Consider the following 8,526-nt stretch of genomic DNA (forward strand, 5'->3'; position numbering starts at 1 on the left):
GTTGCTTCGGCTGGTTGAAAAGAAGCTCGTTGAAATTAGTTTAATATCGACATTGACGACTGTCGAACGTTAGAAAAAGGCGAGATAATTTGTCCGTTTATTTGGGTGATTAAAGTTGCGCTACACTAGCGCCACTGTGGCAATCTTCAGAATGTGTAATTTGGGTCGCAAGGAAACACTGTGATATTATTTCTGTAGATAGCATACTATGGACAATGAAATTTCTTTTTTTTTTTTTTCAAAGAAAATTTGGTTTTCGAAAGTTCCACTGCAAAATTATGCTAGAATTGCACAAAGGCTCGGAATGGAAAGTGTTAAGTTAGGTTATGTTTGTACTTATACTCCGTTCTACCAGCAATTATATCAAATGATAAAAAAAAGAAGATTAATATGCCAAGTGCACATTAAGGTTTGTTTCGATTATTTCGGAAAGTAAAATAAAAACGTGGATAATCTTGAGGGGACCTTTAATATCATCTCCAGATGCATGTCTTCAAATCAAACGACTGTATTCACTCTTTTTCTTTACCTTCAGCAGCGGGGGAAATAATTCCGATGTTCATTATAAATGAGACAGCCAGTAGAACTTGTTACTCGTGAGAATCGATGCGCAATTTGCTTCTGCCTCGAGCATGTATCATCATTATTAGTATATACACCAAGGGTTGCTGTTTGGGTTTCGTTTTACCAAAAGCGTAACGGAAGGAAGTAACGATGATAGATCAGGGCACCTTCGCGTCGATTAAAATTTCAGAGTCCCAGATTGACTGGTTCGCGGGGTCGAGTTGCCTTTAGTTTTCGAAGCAAGTGGAAACACGTCCTTTGGGAGCACGTGATTTGTAGGTACTTTAAGGGTTACCCGCCGGTAGCAAGTTGGAAAGGTACAAAGACGAATCGCGGCCGCTGTCGGATACACCGTTCGTTGCCCACCATTCAACATGATATTTGCTTTGTACTCGTGCACACTTCCGTCTCCCGTTTAGATGCACATTCATGTTTGACGGCTCGTGTTAGAAGCGTTATTGTCCCGAATTTACCTTACTTGTTAACCCTTGATTACTTCCAACTTTTTATACTTTACATTACCTGTGTCGTTATCTTTTATATTTTTGTATTTTATATCATCTATATTCAGAATTTATTTTACAATTGAGAGTAAATTGACGGTTCAGTCCAAAAATTCTTTTTATCATCCCACTGGACCGATAGATACACCGTCGATGCATCGTCGGCGCTGGCACACAGGTCGTGGAATTTTGTGTCGACGATGCTTCGACGCTGGCACATGGGTTATGCTATTTTGTGTCGACAATGCTTCGACGGTGGCACATGGGTCATGGCATTCCGTGTCGACAATGCTTCGACGATGGCACAGAGGTCGTAGCATTTTGTGTCGACGATGCTTCGACGCTGGCACATGGGTCGTGGCATTTCATGTCGACGATGCTTCGACGCTGGCACATGGGTCATGGCATTCCATGTCGACGATGCTTCGACGGTGGCACACAGGCCATGGCATTCGGTTTCGACGATGCTTCCACTGTTTAAACCACGGAAACTCCCGTTGTCTCTTCGACGGGCATCTCAGAGGTTTGCTTCAAAAGAAAATAGCAAGAAGAGAAGATGTACGAAGAGTAAGACTCATGATGGCAGCCGGACGAGAGAGAGAGAGAGAGAAAATAAAACGGCAATCTACTTGCCTCCATTCAATCAGCAATCGATTTCTTCGATTTATTGGTCGGTTTAGGGAGAAGACGTATGGACGCCGGCGGCGTCGGCTGTCGTTACTTTGGTTTAGGGGATGACCGCCTATATTTCCATTCCCCGGCCTCGGGAACTGTACGTGTGTGTGCACACGCGGGAAGAGGGATGGCCCGGTGCCGGTTCCACCGACCGGTTTTACGCGGCGACCGACTTTTCGGATCCGTCGGAAACTCGCCGACGGCCATCTTTCATCCGTTAGTATCGGTTCTCCTTTTTTTCTTCTCTCCTCTTTTTTTTCCTGCTGGGAAAAGTTTCTTGAAAGTCGGTGACTCAAACGGGACAGATAGAGGACCAAGTGTACGTGTACGTTTGGGTTTGGTGTATATGTATGTATATAGGGTGGAAAATTGAAATTGATTAAATATTGTAAATGTAGGATTTTGATTACTCAGAGTTAATATACGGGGTGATTCGCGCAGTTGTAACAAACCATATTCATTCAAACACTTTCGAACTCACAAACACACTCTCAAATGCAACATTAAAGATTCGTTACATTTTTCACTTCTAAAATTACTTGAAAGTCATTTCAAGGTCACGAGTGAAATATACTCAAATATATTCTTCCATCCGCTACAAGATGCAATGAAAAAAAAGCACATAAAAGATAACAGTTACCTTGAGAAAAACCAAGAAAAATTGACCTGACAATTTCCTTTTCCCAGATCATTCTTCGTTTTGAAACATTAACATTATATCACAAATACCTTTTGTACCATAAAAGACGAAGGAAATATTTAGGTGGCCTGCTTCGACCGAGACACCCGGTACATATATGCGCAAAAAACATTGCGTTTCCAGTAACCCAGTTGTCATAATTAATTCAATACCCGTGTAACACGGTGCGAAGCCGGCCATTATACGTCCCAACGATCTTGTTTACCGCGAAATACAGCGGGTGAAAAAAGGCGTTTAAAGAGGGAAACGCGGAAAATATCGCGATTACCGCGATAATAACACAGTCAGAGAGCGGCATATGCACGGTTGATTACGCGTTACTTTAAGGTTATTTGCATGCTGCGCGCGCGCGCGCCAATTTCGGCCCCCCTCCCTCATTTACCACACTCCCCTCTCACTCTCTCTCTCTCTCTCTCTCTCTCTGAATCGCGATGCAATTTTACGATACGAATCTCCTCGCGGCTGCCGTGACATATTAACGGGTTCGAGTTATTAGTAATTATATCAGTATTAGCGATTGCACGAGCCAACCGGGGTAATCCTATTGGCTAGTAACTGCTACACAACGTTCTCGATACTTCGGAAACACCGACGCGCATCTCGAATGACGGATCAACGCGCGCGTGTTACTTATGCGAATTTCATCCTCCGGATATACCGGGTCGAGCCGAATCACGATGTAAACGGTATTAACGAGCCGGATGAAACGATGAAATTATGCGATACCGGTGATTGGAAATGTAATATGACAGTGAGACTGTATTATATACGTGTGTGTGTGGAATTGTTTGAATGAGAAAATGGGAAATTGTTGAAATGGTTTTGGTTTGCGATATCAGGTTATATTTGTCGAGTATGTTGATTTAAGTGTGTTTTTTTATTAGGTTAATGTTGAAGATGAGTGTAAAATAAGGGGGGCAGTAATAAATTTATATTTCTCTATTGTAAAAAGGTGTATTTAGTGGATTAGCTGAACGAAGGGAAAATTTATGTTACCGAAACGAGGTTATGTTTGTCGCAGTTTTCAACATTTCAACTAGCTGAAAGAGAAACGATAGTGTTTGTGTATTTCAACACTTTTTGGGGTAACTATAACGTCGAATTACCTTTTCGCGGAAAAATATACTCCCAGAAAATACAATACAGGATATATTAATCTCGTCAAATCAACGTTCCGCCCTCGACACTGGCGCCCCTCTCGGGAGGAAAAAAAAATAAATTACCCAGCCTCCTCGCTTCCAACCCACTCTGCCGCTGAAAAAAGCTTAATTACTAATTCACCATCGAAACTCGCAAAGTTCGCGGTAACCCACTTGCGAGCGCGTCGAAATAATTCAACGTCTCACAAAATCTCGTCCCTCGTTCCATCGTATCCAGTTTTAAACGCGCAAGATACCCGCCTAATCTCAAAAACCAATCCAAAAATTCGACTTTTCTCCGTTTCGTCAATATCGATCTGTATGTTCGTTCATTTTTACATTAACCTGACACGTGCTAACAATCATATAAGGTGTTTCACACGTGTTACACACGAAAAATTCCGGTTTGCATTTTGTAACCTAACCTAATTCTAGCCAGGCATTCTGTACGTAATAGAACACACTTTTCATAGCAAACACACGCTGGAAATTGTTAAATAAGCTACATTCAAGGGAAAAAGGGTACACCAGGTAGAATTGCGAATGAAATCGATTCACCAGAGTCACTGAATTACTACGAAACGAGAGTTCGATATATCAACGAAGTAAGCATCGAACTGCTACAGGTTCGACAATTATTCGTCGTTACCCTGCTCCTTAGAGGTTACTCGAATGACAGCAGCCAATGGCAGATCGCACTTACGATGACGACCAATCGAGTGGGCGGAGCCTAACGAATAAACTACTCTTCGTTCAAAATAAGAATAACCTCGTTCCGCGCATGGGACTAGAACGTCCAAACCCCCACATAACGGCCTACGTTTTTCTCCGTCTTACCCTCTGCTACGCTCTCTGTCTATGCGCAGAACGAACGATAATCGGTCCGAGAGCGAGGTTATTCTTACTTTGAACGAACAGTATACATCTTCACGTATTTATCCCGACCATTTCTAATTCTAGATACATAGTATATATTGTGTATCTGTGAAAAATGGCTGAGATGTTTTTCTTTCTCTCAACGAGTCTCGCCTAACCTGTACAGTTTATATTTATGCTTTCGGTACACCCTGTATAACTGTATATACAGCGGCGTAGACCGTTCTATCTGTAGTGGAAGTAATCGACGAGCGTGTATAAAGGTTGCAACGCCGTTTCGAGACCGTAACATCGGAAAGATGAACCGGCCGGATCGATGAATCGCGTCTTCGAATTGGCGAGACCGACGGAACGACTCCCGTGAGGCCTTGGGCGAAGAGAAAAAAAAAGGACAGTAATATCGGCCAGTATTATTATGGCGCGGTTGTGCTCGTTTCTAGTGCGATGGTTATTGTACGGATACACGGGATGGGCATGAATATTTCGTTGGATCGCGCTGTAATCTTTGGCTGGGAGGAAAAGTGGAAGAAGTTGAGGTTAGGTTCGGCGCTTAAGTGAAAGTAATTCGAACTTTTTCGTGTTTTGCTTGTATTTTTTGTTCTTCACGAATTATTTAATAATTTTCTTCGAGTTGAAAGGAAATATAATGCAATATAATTGACCGGTGAATGATTAGGTAGAATTTTATAATTTAGATCAATAGTTCCAACGAACATTTAAATTTGATAAGAAAACGTAAACATTTTCTTATTTCACTATTTCTTTTTTATCAGACTACGTCGTCACCATAGAATTTTCTTGGATTTTCGCTAAAATAGTTCTCGCTATCGACACGAACTTACAGGGTGACCTGATAATTCAGTATTACACACACTATTCCTCAGCAGATAAAAAATTATTGGTCAGGCTGTATAATACAAGGGAGAATATGTAGAAAACTCGAAACATCACCGATAGATCGCGCATGTTCGTGAAGAAGGCCAGTAGCGAACGGCCATTAGAGAAATTCGTAAGAGGAAAGTTGGAAATTCTATTTCCAATCTCAGAATGGAATTCTCTCGTGTTACGTCGCCGCTCGTTCGTCCAACTCGCGCAAACGAGGCCAGAAAGCATTCCATCCCTCTCCCCTCTCGACGGAACTCTCCTCTTCTTCCGTGTTCCCTTGCTTACCGCTGCTAACAACCCTAGCAGGCCATATTTCCGAAATCTCCACCCTAACGACCCGGCCGACCCATACGAAGCAATCTATCGGGGGTTGGAGTGGGCGGGGCGAAGGACGAAAGGACAGCAGGTCAGGAAGATGCACGCGTTTTTTCGAGGGACAAAGAAGACGAACGACGAAGAAGTCTCTTTTCTCTTTCTGTCTCTCTATGACGAATTCGTCTTTTTGTGTTTTCTACTGGGTGATTCAAAAGTTGGGGATGATATGGATACAACTAAAACGTAGATTTGTGATACCTTTAAATTATGATTGTATTTGTGCTTAAAATTCAATTATACAGGGTGGCTCTCTTATAACGGGCATGCAAATTATACGATGGTCTCTTTGTCCTATCTACTGGGTGATTCAAAAGTTGAGGATGATATGGGTACAACTAAAACGTAGATTTGTGATACCTTTAAATTATGATTGTATTTGTGCTTAAAATTCAATTATACAGGGTGGCTCTCTTATAACGGGCATGTAAATTATACGATGGTCTCTTTATCCTTTCTACTGGATGATTCAAAAGTTGGGGATGATATGGATACGTTTAAATTATGATTGTATTTGTGCTTAAAATTCAATTATACAGGGTGGCTCTCTTATAACGGGCGTGTAAATTATACGATGGTCTCTTTGTCCTTTCTACTGGGTGATTCAAAAGTTGGGGATGATATGGATACAACTAAAACGTAGATTTGTGATACCTTTAAATTATGATTGTATTTGTGCTTAAAATTCAATTATATCTAGAAGAAACTAGCTTGCGGGCGTGTAAATTATACGATGGTCTCTTTGTCCTTTCTACTGGATGATTCAAAAGTTTGAGATCACATGGTTTCATTTTAAACGTAGATTTATGATATATTTAAATTATGCTTGTACTTGTGTTTGAAGTTTAATTATACAGGGTGTGTTTCTTGTAACGAACATGTAAATTATTTTCGCTGCTATTATCCTTGTGTTTTATCACATAATTGTGACTAAAGTGCATACTAAAACGTGTTATTAATTGATGAAATTATCCATATGTAGCCTTGGTTGACTTTAAGCGATCTTGAATGACCTTCGAATAACTTCTAATGAGATCGTAGCCTTGGCAAGTGACAATGATGCAACTTAATGTAAATTCTAAGTGCTTTTATCTAGACCTCAAGCAACATTCGCGCGACTTTGATCCAGTTCTAAGTAACCTTGATTGATCTTGAACACTTCCTGTACACCTTTAAATTATCTCGAGTACATTTTTACAAGATCGTCTATACTAACCTAGTTAACACTTTAAATAACTTAGAACAAGCCTGTAATCTTCGCTGATCTCCAATTGATAGCCAACTTAGCTAACTATTCATAGTGTATAAGGTGCTTAAAAAAAGTGTAAATGCAAAGAAAAGCAAATGTATTGTACACGTACAAATGTACATCGTGGACAATTTCATTTCGTTCCTCTAAAACACTCATTTCCATAATATGAAAATATATTTATTTTATTTTATTTCATTTATATTACAAATGGTAACATATTTTTGAAACACCCTGCGTATCGCCAATTCGCGTCCATATTCTCAACACCGACTCCAGCGAAATTCTAATCCAAACATAACCTCCAAACGAGCGAGCCAATGTTTTCACGCTTGGACTCCGTGAAACCGCGAAAAAGAAACGAGATGCATCATCTGCGTGTTATACTTCTCCTCGGCTAATCCTTCTCGACGTTCCTCGTAGCCGTTTCCCCCGGAAAAGTCGAACGAGAGCGGGTGAGCAAAAGGCGAACGGACATCAATTCTCGTGCGTACAGCAGGAAACGGCCGCGTGGATTAATGAACACGTGGTTGCAAATGAAACGAACCTATTGCGTAACCGTGCGCCACACCGGCCACGATACGTGTGACAAATGACGGGGCTCTGTGGAAGGCGACCGTGCACGCACCAGAAGAAAACAATGCGTTCCGACTTCCGGACGCTCGACTCGAACGATGAATGCCTCTGCAATTAACGCTGCGCCGCCGCTACGGGGACGGCTTGTTAAAAAATTAATTGTCAGCGAATTCTCGCGGACGGAGAAATGCGAGAGCCTTCGATACCTACCGTCCCGCCGAAATTCTGCCGAGAGAGAAAGCAAAAAAAAGATGGGCGGAAGAAACGAGGTCGTTGAAATATTCTTTCGCATTTAACACTTTTGGACATTTTGCCGACAGATCGCAAATAATTATACACAGTTTCTCATGTTACGAACAAAATTAATATATCCGGTTGATTTTTAACAGTCTTCTGGTTCTGAGTCTGTTTGTTGGGCCCAGGAGTGGTGTCCAAGATGTCTAGTTCGCATAGCGTACAACTAGCGCCACATGACGCCTTACTTACCTCAACGTATTCTCCAACCACTTCTTCCAATTCTTAGACACATTCGCTGCAGCTTCGAAAGCAAATACCTTCGTTTATACATTTTTGATTCATTTGGAGTTGATTCGCGTGGATCATTTTCATTATTTGGCATAGAATTGACGACGCCAAACAACGTGAACCGCAGCGAACGTGTTAATGAACAACAATTTTCTAAACTGCCAACAGACTCTCGGAAAAAGAGAAGGAAACCAAAAAAAAATTCCTCGATTAAGTATCGAGCTCTAAGCAACATTGCTACTTAACTAAAATTCGAACGAACCGTCGTCGAGCGAGTAAGAGCGAACGGAGACCGGTGAGAGAGCATCGGTTGTCTTGCGAGACACGAAAGAATTACGGAGAGAAACGGCTAATATTAATGGACGCGGTTGCAAATGAAACGAAGCTATCGCTGCTCTCGTGCGGCCGGCTCTTGATAAACGACGCTTGGGAGAAGGCTTTCGAGAAGAAAGCGACACTGTG

Source organism: Habropoda laboriosa, unplaced genomic scaffold (genome assembly GCF_001263275.1).
Source record: "Habropoda laboriosa isolate 0110345459 unplaced genomic scaffold, ASM126327v1 scaffold40, whole genome shotgun sequence".
NCBI lineage: Eukaryota > Metazoa > Arthropoda > Insecta > Hymenoptera > Apidae > Habropoda > Habropoda laboriosa.